We start from the raw sequence: 12,406 nt of genomic DNA on the forward strand, positions 1-12,406 counted from the left end.
TAAAGGAACTACATTTAGGGGGATATGATGGCAGGTGAGGCAGGGTCGGAAAAATTGGGCATAACAGCAATGCTGCCACCTATGCTCTCACCTGGTCTGTTGTAATTTTACCAGCAGCTGTGGAGGAGTTGGATGCCTCATGGCCAAAGGGCTAATTGTGACCAATCCTTAATGTCCTAGGGACTGCTTTTGCTAATGCTGTTGGGGAGGATTTAAGCTAATGTGGCAGGGGGATGGGATCCAAATGAGGAGGTTAGTGGATAGTAAGGAGGTAGTAACTAAAGCCTGTAAGGGAGTAGATAATGAAGTCAGCGTGACTAAGGGGAAGAGTAGGCAGAGAGCAGATGATGAAGGCAGAGGGACAGGTGGTCTGAGGTGCACTTGTTTTAATGCGAGGAGTGTAGTAGGTAAGGCAGATGCACACTTAGGGCTTGGACTAGTACCTGGGAGTATGATGTTATTGCTGTTAGTGAGACTTGGTTGAGGGAAGGGCAAAATTGGCAACAAAATATCCCAGGATATAGATGCTTCAGGCAGGATAGAGAGGGAGGTAAGAGGGGTGGAGGAGTTGTATTACTGTTCAAAGAGGATATCACAGCTGTGCTAAAGGAGGATACTATGGAGCACTCGAGCAGTAAGGCAATATGGGTAGAGCTCAGAAATAGAAAGGATGCAGTAACAATGTTGGGGCTGTACTACAGGCCTCCCAACAGTGAGCGTGAGACAGAGATACAAATATATAGACAGATTATGGAAGATGTAGGACCAACAGTGTGGTGGTGATGAGAGATTTTAATTTTCCCAACATTGACTGGGATTCACTTAGTGTTAGGGGTCTAGATGGAGTAGAAATTGTAAGGAGCATCCAGGAGGGTTTTATAGAGCAGTATGTAAATAGTCCAACTCAGGAAGGGGCCATATTGGACCTGGTGTTGGGGAATGAGCCCGGTCAGGTGGTCGAAGTTTCACTAGGGAATAACCTTGGGAATAGTGATCACAATTCCGTAGGTTTTAGAATACTGATGGACAAAGACAAGACTGGTCCTAAAGGAAGAGTGCTGAATTGGGGGAAGGCCAACTACAGCAAAATTTGGCAGGAGCTGGGGAATGTGGATTGGGAGCAGCTGTTTGAGGGTAAATCCATATTTGATATATGGGAGGCTTTTAAAGAGAGGTTGATTAGAGTGCAGGACAGACATGTCTCTGTGAAAATTAGGGATAAAAAGGATAAGATTAGGGAATCATGGAAGACAGGTGAAATTGTGAGACTAGCAAAGAGGAAAAAGGATTCATACAGAAGGTCTAGTCAACTGAAAACAGATGAAGCTTTGGAAGAATATTGGGAAAGTAGGACCAATCTGAAATGAGGAACTAAGAGGGCTAAAAGGGGTCACGAAATGTCTCTAGCAAACAGGGTTAAAGAAAATCCTAAAGTATTTATTCATACATAAGCAGCAAGAGGGTAACTAGAGAAAAGGTTGGCCCACTCAAGGACAAAGGAGGGAAGTTACACAAGAAGTCAGAAAAAATGAGTGAGATTCTTAATGAGTACTTTGAGTTGGTATTCACTGAGGAGACGGACATGACAGATGTTGAGGTTAGGGTTTGATGTTTGATTACTCTAGGTCAAGTCGGCATAAGGGGCGGGGAAGTGTTGGGCATTCTAAAAGGCATTAGGGTGACAAATCCCCAGGTCCGGATGGGATCTATCTTATGGTCTATCCCAGATTACTGAGGGAAGCGAGAGAGGAAATATTTGGGGCCTTAACAAATATCTTTGCAGCATCCTTGAGCACAGGTGAGGTTCCGGAGGACTGGAGAATTGCTAATGTTGTCCCCTTGTTTAAGAAGGGTAGCAAGGATAATCCAGGTAATTATAGACTGGTGAGCCTGACGTCAGTGGTGGGGAAGCTGCTGGAGAAGATACTGAGGAATAAGATCTATTTACATTTGGAAGAAAATGGGCTTATGAGTGATAGGCAACATGATCTTTTGCAGGGAAGGTCACGTCTTACCAACCTGATAGAATTCTTTGAGGAAGTGACAAAGTCGATATATGAGGAAAGGGCTATGGAATGTCATTTACATGGACTTTAGTAAGGCGTTTTATAAGGTTCCCCATGGTGGGCTGATGGAGAAAGTGTGGTCACATGGGGTCCAATGTGTACTAGCTAAATGGATAGAGAACTGGCTAAGCAACAGGATTCAGAGGGTTGTAATGGAAAGGAGTTTCTCAAAAGTGGAGAAGTGTGACTGGTGGTATTCCACAGGGATTCATGTTGGGACCACTGTTGTTTGTGATTAGATTAGATTCCCTACAGTGTGGAAACAGGCCCTTCAGCCCAACAAGTCCACACTGTCCCTTGGAGCATCCCACCCAGACCCATTCCCCTCAAACCCACACACCCTGAACATGACGGGCAATTTAGTATGGCCAATCCACCTAGCCTGCACATCATTGGACTGTGGGAGGAAACCAGAGCATCCAGAGAAGACCCATGCAGACAGGGGGAGAATGTGCAAACTCCACACAGACAGTTGCCCGAGGCTGGAATCGTACCTGGGTCCCTGATGCTGCGAGGCTGCAGTGCTAACCACAGAGCCACCGTGCCACACAATATACATAAATGATCTGGAGGAACATATGGATGGTCAGATTAGCAAGTTTGCAGATGGCATTAAGGTTGGTGGAGTAGCAGATAGTGAAGGGGACTGTCGGAGAATGCAGCAGAGTATAGATTGATTGGAGAATTAGGCGGAGAAATGGCAGATGGAGTTCAATCCAGACAAATGCGAGATTATGCATTTTGGAAGATCCAATTCAAGAGCGACCTATATGGTAAATGGAAAAGCCCTGGGAAAAATAGATGCACACAGAAATCTAGGTGTTCAGGTCCATTGTGCCCTGAAGGTAGCAACACAGGTGAATACAGTGGTCAAGACCGTGTATGGCATGCTTTCATTCATCAGATGGGGTACTGAGCACAAGAGTTGGCACGTCATGTTACAGTTGTATAGGACTTTGGTTTGATCACATTTGGAATACTGCGTACAGTTCTGGTTGCCACATTACCAAAAGGATGTGGATGCTTTGGAGAGGGTGCAGAGGAGGTTCACCAGGACGTTGCCTGGTATGGAGGGAGCTAGCTATGAAGGGAGTTTGAGTAGATTAGGATTATTTACATTAGAAAATTGGACGTTGAGGTGGGACCTGATGAGCTCTACAAAATCATAAGAGATATAGACAGGGTGGATAGCAAGAAGCTTTTTCCCAGAGTGGGGGACTCAATTACTAGGGGTCACGATTTCAAGGTGAGAGGGGATAAGTTTAAGGGAGATATGCGTGGCAAGTTCTTTACGCAGAGGGTGGTGGGTGCCTGGAATGCGTTGCTAGCGTTGGTGGTACAGGCGGGTACGATAGAGTCATACATGAATGGGCAGGGAGCAGACAGATACAGATCTTTGGAAACTAGGCGACAGGTTTAGGTAGATGATCTGGATTGGCGCAGGCTTGGAGGGTCGAAGGGCCTGATCCTGTGCTGTATTTTTTTTTGTTTTTTGTTCTTTGTTCTAAAGTAGCCAATAAATGGCTATTGAAGGGTTTTGTCCCATTGGCAATGTGAGTTTACTGGATTGGGGAGGTTTGGGGCCTAGCCTGACAGGTGAAACCTGGCAGAATGCTGACTGTTCAATGCTGGAGAGGCTGCCTCCTTAATTGAGCCTGCTGTGCCCTTCAGAACCTAGCCTCCCCAAGCTAATTTCCCTCTTCCAAGTTTCCCCTTCCAGCTGAGACTAGATGGTTTCAACCTTTTGGCCCTCTCTCTGGAGCTTGCCAGCCTGGTTCCAGCAGCCCCATAACTACTTTTAACTCTATAACTTTGACCCTGTAACTTCATGACCCCTGCTGGTTAAATTCTAAATATGATCACCGTTGAAAGGGTTGCCATCGGGATAATACAGTGTCAGCCATTTGACTCATTGGTAATTCACATTAGCAGAACCTCCCTGTGATGGGTTTGGAAGACTCAAATCAAGCTGAAACAGGCCTGACAACTATTAATTGGCTGCAGGGCAAGCCAGTACAAGAGGAGTGGGCTCAACCCTGACTTTTATCCTGAAGGAAGAGTACCCCTCCCTATACCAAATTCAATCCACTAAGTATGTGACCAGCCCATCGAGGAAGGAAGCTGTGCTGGATCTAATTCTGGTGAATGTAATGGAGCACATCTCAGTGGGAGAATATCTCAGGGGCACCAATGATATCATCACCATCAAATTTAGAAAGGTTCTGGACTAGGTGTAATCAAAGCTTAAAATGTTTAACTGGAGTTGGATATCCCCCAGGTGCAAGATTTCACCTTGTGGATTGGACCAAGCTGAATCTAATGGTGGCACACTTGCTCCCTCAGTATTTGCTCAGATATTGCTGACATGCATTCACCATGCCATCTCTGTTAGAGCACTGGTGTCTCAGGCAGTGCCAAAGGCTATCAGTACTGTCATACTGACATGTTCTTTCATGTAGATACATGGACAGGCTGTCTATCATTAGGGATCTGTACAGTGGGGGCCAGGGAGGTCATCTTTATTACTGGCACACCAAGATACCAATCGAACACCTCCAATATGTGCCAATTCCCAGCACAACAAACACATCACACACTTATTCGACCAAACGACCATGCCGGAAACCTGGTGGGGTCTGGTCCTCAGCTCAGTTGGGATGGGGGGAGGTGAAGGAAATGGCTGTCTGCCATGGCTCCTGGTACCATCAATCATCTGCTTGGAATGCTCGCAGTTGAGAGATCTATTCCATATGATCACCATCAGTAATGATGGGAATTACACATTGTCACAGTAGTCAAGACTGATCAGTCGTCAAGGGGCTGCTCACCCAAGTTAGTCAGAGTTTTGGACTAATACAGTCCTGGTCACCTGTCTATTGATTGTCACTCAGGATGGTAGAGGCAGCTGTGGATCGCTGTCAAAGGGATGTGATGCCATTGTGTCAAAGGGCACAAGGGGGAAAGAAGAGGCATTTGTAGGGGTAGGAGTAAGAACAGTGACATGGGGAATCTCAAGGTGAGTGGGGGATAGGTGGAACAGCTTCACAGAGCATGGTAATGACAATCCCTGTGGTTTCCACAGAGGGAGCACACAGGAGCAGTTTAGCAATCAGTAAAGTGTAATGTAGGGGCTCAAGGGTAGGGAAGAGTATTGGAGGTGAAGTTCGATATGTTGTGTTTCCATACTGGGGAATGGGTAGAAATGGGCTGTCAGGGTACTGGATGGTAAAAGGGGATATGGTGGCTCTGTGAGGGTACCTGGCAATTAGGTGGAGCCCAGTGTTGACAGTACTGATTGCAAGCTGCATTCCTAGCCAAGCAGGCACTCCTTTGTCAAAAGTGTGCTGGTCACTCAACCAGAGTGGCAAATTCACCACGTTGCTGGACATACTGAGGTTGAAACTGAAAGGATGAAAGAGGCATAACTGTGGTTATTGGGGTGGTGCATGTGTCACTCTATGGAGGAGTGTTTGCAGCCTTCATCTGCAGGGTATGTCACCATCGACCATTCTGAGACCTAACAAGTTCTTTGTATTTTCCTGACAAATGTTATTTCCAGCAGGAGTGTTATGCCCAGAGGCATATTGGTAACCCTTCTCTCGATGGCAAAGGCTGATACAGGAACAGCAGGGCTGAAAGCAAGCCTAGGAGCAGCAGTGGGTTGCCCCAGAGGATGAGGTGCAGCCAGCTCAGGAAGAGAGGTCACAATTGCAACTCCTACCAGCCCAACCCCCACCCAAAACCGGATGCGTGGGCTGTGCAGGAGGCACACAGGTTTTCAGCTCCTACTTCATTTCCTGTGAATGGTCAAGGGGCAGTGGCAGCACTGATATCATGTATCCCAGGACCCCATGATGAATGAGACTAGATGCTGGAGCAGGACCTGAGGGCTTGCAGGAGTTGGAGGTTATACTTTCCCAGAGGCTCCCAAAGTAAAGGACACTTAGAACTTCTGTGTGACCAGCGAGTGATGGGTGACCTGTGTAGGATCACTCGGTGGTGCACTCACAAATACATCAGGACGGTCGCTGCTGTTATCTGTGCAAGATCACACCCGTTCATTTCATTCCCTTATGACAAAGTCCATAACCTGGACAATAGGGTTCAGAAACAAAGCTGGGTTCTTCAGGCATACAGTACCATTGACTGCACACCGTGACGCCGTATAAAAGAATGCAGAATTCATCGACAGGAATGGGTCCTGTTTTTAAGTCTATACAATCCGTGATCATGGTTACCACCTCCTGGAAGTGTGCGTCCATTACCCTGGCTGCTGTCATGACTCCAACATTCTGGAGCACTCTTGTGTACCTGCTGCCTTTTAGGTTACTGCTTCACAAGGGTAACACGCAGTGACCATGGCTCACAACGGCATTTTGTAACCCCCTGACTGATGCAGATACAGTGTTTAAAATACTATGCATGCTTCAATAAGACCATGGTGGAGCAGGTGATAGGACTGCTGAGATACTTTTCCACTGCTTGAACCAATCCATTGGGACCCAGCAGTGGAGTCTGGACAGAGTGTCTCAGATCAGCCTGCAGTGTTGAGCTTTGCACAGTTAGAGAGCCATAGAACCATACAGCACAGAAACAGACCCTTTGGTCCAACTCGTCCATGCTGACCAGCTTTCCCAAACTAAGCTAATTCCATTTGTCTGCATTTGGCCTATAACCCTCTAACCCTTTCCTATTCAAGTACCTGTCCAAATGTCTTTTTAAATGTTGTAACTATACATGCATCTATCATTTCAGCTGACAGTGCATTCCATGTGTGCACCACCCACTCTGTGAAAAATATCTCTCCTCTCGAATGCCTTTGCTCTTCAGCTTATCTATGCCCCTCATGATTTTATGAACTGCTTTGAGATTATACCTCAGCCTCTTATGCTTCAGGGAAAATAGTCCCAGCCTATCCAGCATCTCCTTATAACTCAAGTCCTCTAGTCCCGGTAACACTCTTGTAAATCTTTTCTGCGTGCTTTCCAATTTAAAAATGTCCTTACCATAGCAGGGTGACCAAAACCATACACTGTACTCCAAAAATGGCCTCAGTAATGTCCTGTACAGCCACAACATGACGTCCCAATTCCTACACTCAATGCTCTGACCAATGAAGGCAAGCGTGCTAAATACCTTCTTAACCACCCTGTCTATCTGCAATGCAACTTTCAAAGAACTATGTACCTAAACTCTGGTTCTCTGTATTTGATAACACTCTCCAGGGCACTACCGTTAACTGTGTGTGTCCAGCCCCGATATGCTTTACCAAAATGCAACACCTCCATTTATCAAAATTAAATTTCATCTGCCACTCCTCAGCCCATTGGCCCATTGGAGCAGGCAATTAGGCACTGAGAGAATGGAAGCAGTCTGCTGTGTAGGAGGTGGACTTTGGGGAGGAGAAAGCTCTTGTTTGTGACTGAGCTCAGCTGTGTCAGCTGCTACAAGCTAGACAGGACTTCATTCACTTCTGGTTCCAGCAGATGAGAGCTGACTGCAGCAGAGCCATCATGGAATATAAAATCGCCATTTGTTTTTATGCTAACATTTGGTTAGCATTGTAGCCTCAGGTTGTTTTGCTGGTGTCACTGTTGCAGCCTGTAAATAAAAGCTCATGTTTAGAATTGGTCCATTGCTTATCTGTTCCTCTGTTGGATTATGACAAGATGTAATCCACGGTGGGCATTAAGGCCAGAGTAACGGTGACCTAGAGAGAGTGTTTAGATAGGAAGTAGTGACAGACAGGCAGACTGAATAGCCTGGTGCTGAAACAGTGATGAAGGTGACGGAATGGTTTTCTATGTGCAAGGGAGTATGGTGGATTTGTGGCTGCTGCACCATTATGTTGCCCAGTGAGAGTCAATAGTGGATTACCAATGCTTGTTCAGTGCACAATGGCCTTTCCCAGGTGGTGCGGGCATAAGAGATGCCTGTCTTTCCACAGATAATGGGAACTGCAGATGCTGGAGATTCCAAGATAATAAAATGTGAGGCTGGATGAACACAGCAGGCCAAGCAGCATCTCAGGCTCCTGAGATGCTGCTTGGCCTGCTGTGTTCATCCAGCCTCACATTTTATTACCCTGTCTTTCCACAGATATCCACTGAGTGATGAGTTGATCTGGGAATAGCACGTGGTAAGGTGAGGTGGAATCAGATGTGAGGGATATCATGGGTGAGGGTAGGTGGTTACTTAAGAGTGTTTTGTGAGCTGACATGAGAAATCTTTCTAGGTCTTGCAGAAGAAAACCTTCCAAAAAAAAACTTGAGGGAACTGGTACTTAAAAATACACAATTTTTTGTTGCAGCCAAACAAAATGGCTGTAAACAGGGGAGTTGATTCGACCATCCTCACCTGGTCATAACAGTACTTCAAAGAAGAAGAGCTTCCTCCACTATATGAATAAATCAGCATTCTTTCTAAAATGACTTAGAACATCAGCGGCTTTAACTTTAAATCATCTGTTTGTCCTCTGTTCCAGCAGAAGAGATGCTTGAATGTGTATTATACCCCAGCAAATTACATGGATATTCTACACACAGTATATAATTCATTGATAGCAATCACTTTACTGCTTTTGGCAGTTGCCTTGGCTAAAGCCCAAGCAATTTAACGTAATCGTGCCACAATATATTTGTCAAAACTATAGCAAATTTAAATCTTGTCAAAAATTATCAATCTCAGCAGCAAATATGGTTGTTAAATGAACTAACAATCCTCCCATTGAATTGGATGTTTCAGATTGTTCTGCAGTTTCTTCTCGACAGCATAACCTGTGTTAATTAAACTCAGAGAATGACACTGTCAATAATGTAGGGAACATTGGGACTTGCATTCCTTACTGAAATTTCTAACATATAGAGATCTGTTCCAGTTAATCACACTCAATAATTCATCAAGATTAGTGAGCTTGAATTTTGTTGGCAATTAGATTGCAGGTTCTTACTCGGGGCTAATGATCTAAAGGATTTTATTACTGATACAGAAGCCATACAGAATACTGCTCCAATGTTTAAGAATGGAATAAAAAAGCCTGAAGCAAAAATGGGCAGCAAAGATGACACAGCAGCACCCTTCTACCTGACAGTACAGCTGGGTGTTTTTGAAGCCTAAAATGGGTTCTTTACATGGGTTCCCCATTGTATTAGTTAGGGAAGGCTCTTCAAACTGAGATAATAAAATGTGAGGCTGGATGAACACAGCAGGCCAAGCAGCATCTCAGGAGCACAAAAGCTGACGTTTCGGGCCTAGACCCTTCATCAGAGAGGGGGATGGGGAGAGGGAACTGGAATAAATAGGGAGCGGGGGGAGGTGGACCGAAGATGGAGAGTAAAGAAGATAGGTGGAGAGAGTATAGGTGGGGAGGTAGGGAGGGGATAGGTCAGTCCAGGGAAGACGGACAGGTCAAGGAGGTGGGATGAGGTTAGTAGGTAGCTGGGGGTGCGGCTTGGGGTGGGAGGAAGGGATGGGTGAGAGGAAAAGCCGGTTAGGGAGGCAGAGACAGGCCTCCCTAACCGGCTCTTCCTCTTACCCATCCCTTCCTCCCACCCCAAGCCGCACCCCCAGCTACCTACTAACCTCATCCCACCTCCTTGACCTGTCCGTCTTCCCTGGACTGACCTATCCCCTCCCTACCTCCCCACCTATACTCTCTCCACCTATCTTCTTTACTCTCCATCTTCGGTCCGCCTCCCCCTCTCTCCCTATTTATTCCAGTTCCCTCTCCCCATCCCCCTCTCTGATGAAGGGTCTAGGCCCGAAACGTCAGCTTTTGTGCTCCTGAGATGCTGCTTGGCCTGCTGTGTTCATCCAGCCTCACATTTTATTATCTTGGAATTCTCCAGCATCTGCAGTGCCCATTATCTCTGATGCTCTTCAAACTGAGTTCATTTTTCATGCAGGTACAGGCAACAGTAGAGATGCTTGAAATATTTAACTTGAAATTGATTGAGAGGTGTACATTTCTCAAACTATGAAATGATTCACTATAATTTTTTAAAGTCACTTTCAGTAATTTTAAAGCTGCTTATGCATGGGGGATGGATACATCTCATTGTTAGACTTAACACATTGCGGAGCTGGAGGACCACAGCAGGCCAGGCAGAGTCAGAGGAGCACGAAAGTTGATGTTTCTGAAGAAGGGTCCTGACCTGAAACGCCAACTTTCCTGCTCCTCTGATGTTGCCTGGCCTGCTGTGTTCTTCCAGCTCCATACTGTGTTATCTCTGACTCCAGCATCAGCAGTTCTTACTATCTCTCATTGTTAAACTTGCTTTTTCTTTGTTGATAAATACTTTTTCAACTATCTTAAGGAAAGACATTAGACTACCATCATTAAATACATTAAGGAAGAATTGAATTGTATTGACTTGAATTGAATCAGTTTTATTGTCTTTTTATTGGAGGAAAAATGTAGGGAGTGAAGGGATATTCTTATGAGAAGAGGTTCGGTTGGTTGGGCTTGTACTCATAGAACATAGAACATAGAACATTACAGCACAGTACAGGCCCTTCAGCCCTCAATGTTGTGCCGACCTGTCATACCAATCTCAAGCCCATCTAACCTACACTATTCCATGCACGTCCATATGCTTATCCAATGATGACTTAAATGTACCTAAAGTTGGCGAATCTACTACTGTTGCAGGCAAAGCGTTCCATTCCCTTACTACTCTCTGAGTAAAGAAACTACCTCTGACATCTGTCCTATATCTTTCACCCCTCAATTTAAAGCTATGCCCCCTTGTGCTCGCCGTCAACATCCTAGGAAAAAGGCTCTCCCTATCCACCCTATCTAACCCTCTGATTATTTTATATGTTTCAATTAAATCACCTCTCAACCTTCTCTCTCTAACGAAAACAGCCTCAAGTCCCTCAGCCTTTCCTCGTAAAACCTTCTCCTCTGCACCCTTTCCAAAGCTTCCACATCCTTCTTATAACGCGGTGACCAGAACTATACACAATACTCCAAGTGCGGCCGCACCAGAGTTTTGTACAGCTGCAGCATAACCTCTTGGTTCCGGAACTCGATCCCTCTATTAATAAAAGCTAAAACATTGTATGCCTTCTTAACAGCCCTGTCAACCCGGGTGGCAGCTTTCAAGGATTTGTGTACATGGACACCGAGATTTCTCTGCTCATCTACACTACCAAGAATCTTACCATTAGCCCAGTACTTTGCCTTCCGGTTACTCCTACCAAAGTGCATCACCTCACACTTGTCCGCATTAAACTTCATTTGCCACCTCTCAGCCCAGCTCTGCAGCTTATCTATGTCTCTCTGCAACCTACAGCATCTTTCATCACTATCCACAACTCCACCGACCTTCGTGTCATCTGAAAATTTACTAACCCATTGGAGTTTAGAAGAATGAGAGGTGACCTTAGTGAAATATACATGATCTTTAGAAGACTTGACAGAATCTTACAGCTTGTGTTCCTATGTATCTGCTGCCTTTTCCCTTCCAGATGAAAGTGATCATGGGTTTGGATGTTTCAGTCTGCAGAACTTTGGTGAATTTCTGCAGTGCATCTTGTAGATAGTACACACTGCTACTACTGGGAGTCAGTGATAGAAGGAGTGGATGCTTGTGGGTGTGGTGATAATCAAGCAGGTTGTTTGTCTTGCTTCTTGAGTATTTTTGGAACTGCACCCAACCAGACAAATGGTGAGTTTCTATCACAAACTTACTTGTAACTTGTCAATGATGCACAAGCCTTGAGGAGTCAGGAGGTGAATTACTCACCACAGTATTCCTAGCCTCTGACCTGCTCTTGTAGCCACTGTATTTATATGCTGAGTCCAGCTGAGTTTCTGGTGAATGATAACCCCTAGATGTTGATAGTGGGAGATTTAGTGATGGTAACACCACTGAATGTCAAGGGGTGATGATTTGATTGTCTCTTATTGGTGGTGGTCATTGACTGGCATTTGTGTGGCATAAATGTTACTTGGCACTTGTCAGCCCAAGCCTCAATATTGTCTAGATCTTGCTGCATTTGAATGTGGACTGCCTCAGTAACTGAGGGGTCATGAATGGTGCTAAACATTGTGCAATCATCGGTGACCATCCCCACTTCTGAACTTATGATGGACAGAAGGTCATTCATGAAGCAGCAGATGATGACGGGGCCAAGGACACTACCCTGAGGAACTCCTGCAGCAATGTTCTCGAGCTAAAATAAATGATCTCCAAGAAAAACAGCCATCTTCCTGTCGACCCAGGAATGACTCTAAACAATAGAGAGTTTATCCCCAAAAACCACTGATTCCAGTTTTGCTAGGCCTCCTTAATGCAACACTTGTCTAAATGTAGACTTGATGTCAGAGGCTGTTA

At 45.4% G+C, this 12,406-nt stretch overlaps 1 protein-coding gene across 2 annotated transcripts in view; it reads right to left on the bottom strand.

Moving 5' to 3' along the window:
* The window catches only part of nxph2a (neurexophilin 2a), a 133,128-nt gene that overhangs the window by 16,589 nt on the left and 104,133 nt on the right, over positions 1-12,406 (bottom strand). The gene's annotated exons all lie outside the window — the stretch shown is intronic.

Source organism: Stegostoma tigrinum, chromosome 7, assembly GCF_030684315.1.
Source record: "Stegostoma tigrinum isolate sSteTig4 chromosome 7, sSteTig4.hap1, whole genome shotgun sequence".
NCBI lineage: Eukaryota > Metazoa > Chordata > Chondrichthyes > Orectolobiformes > Stegostomatidae > Stegostoma > Stegostoma tigrinum.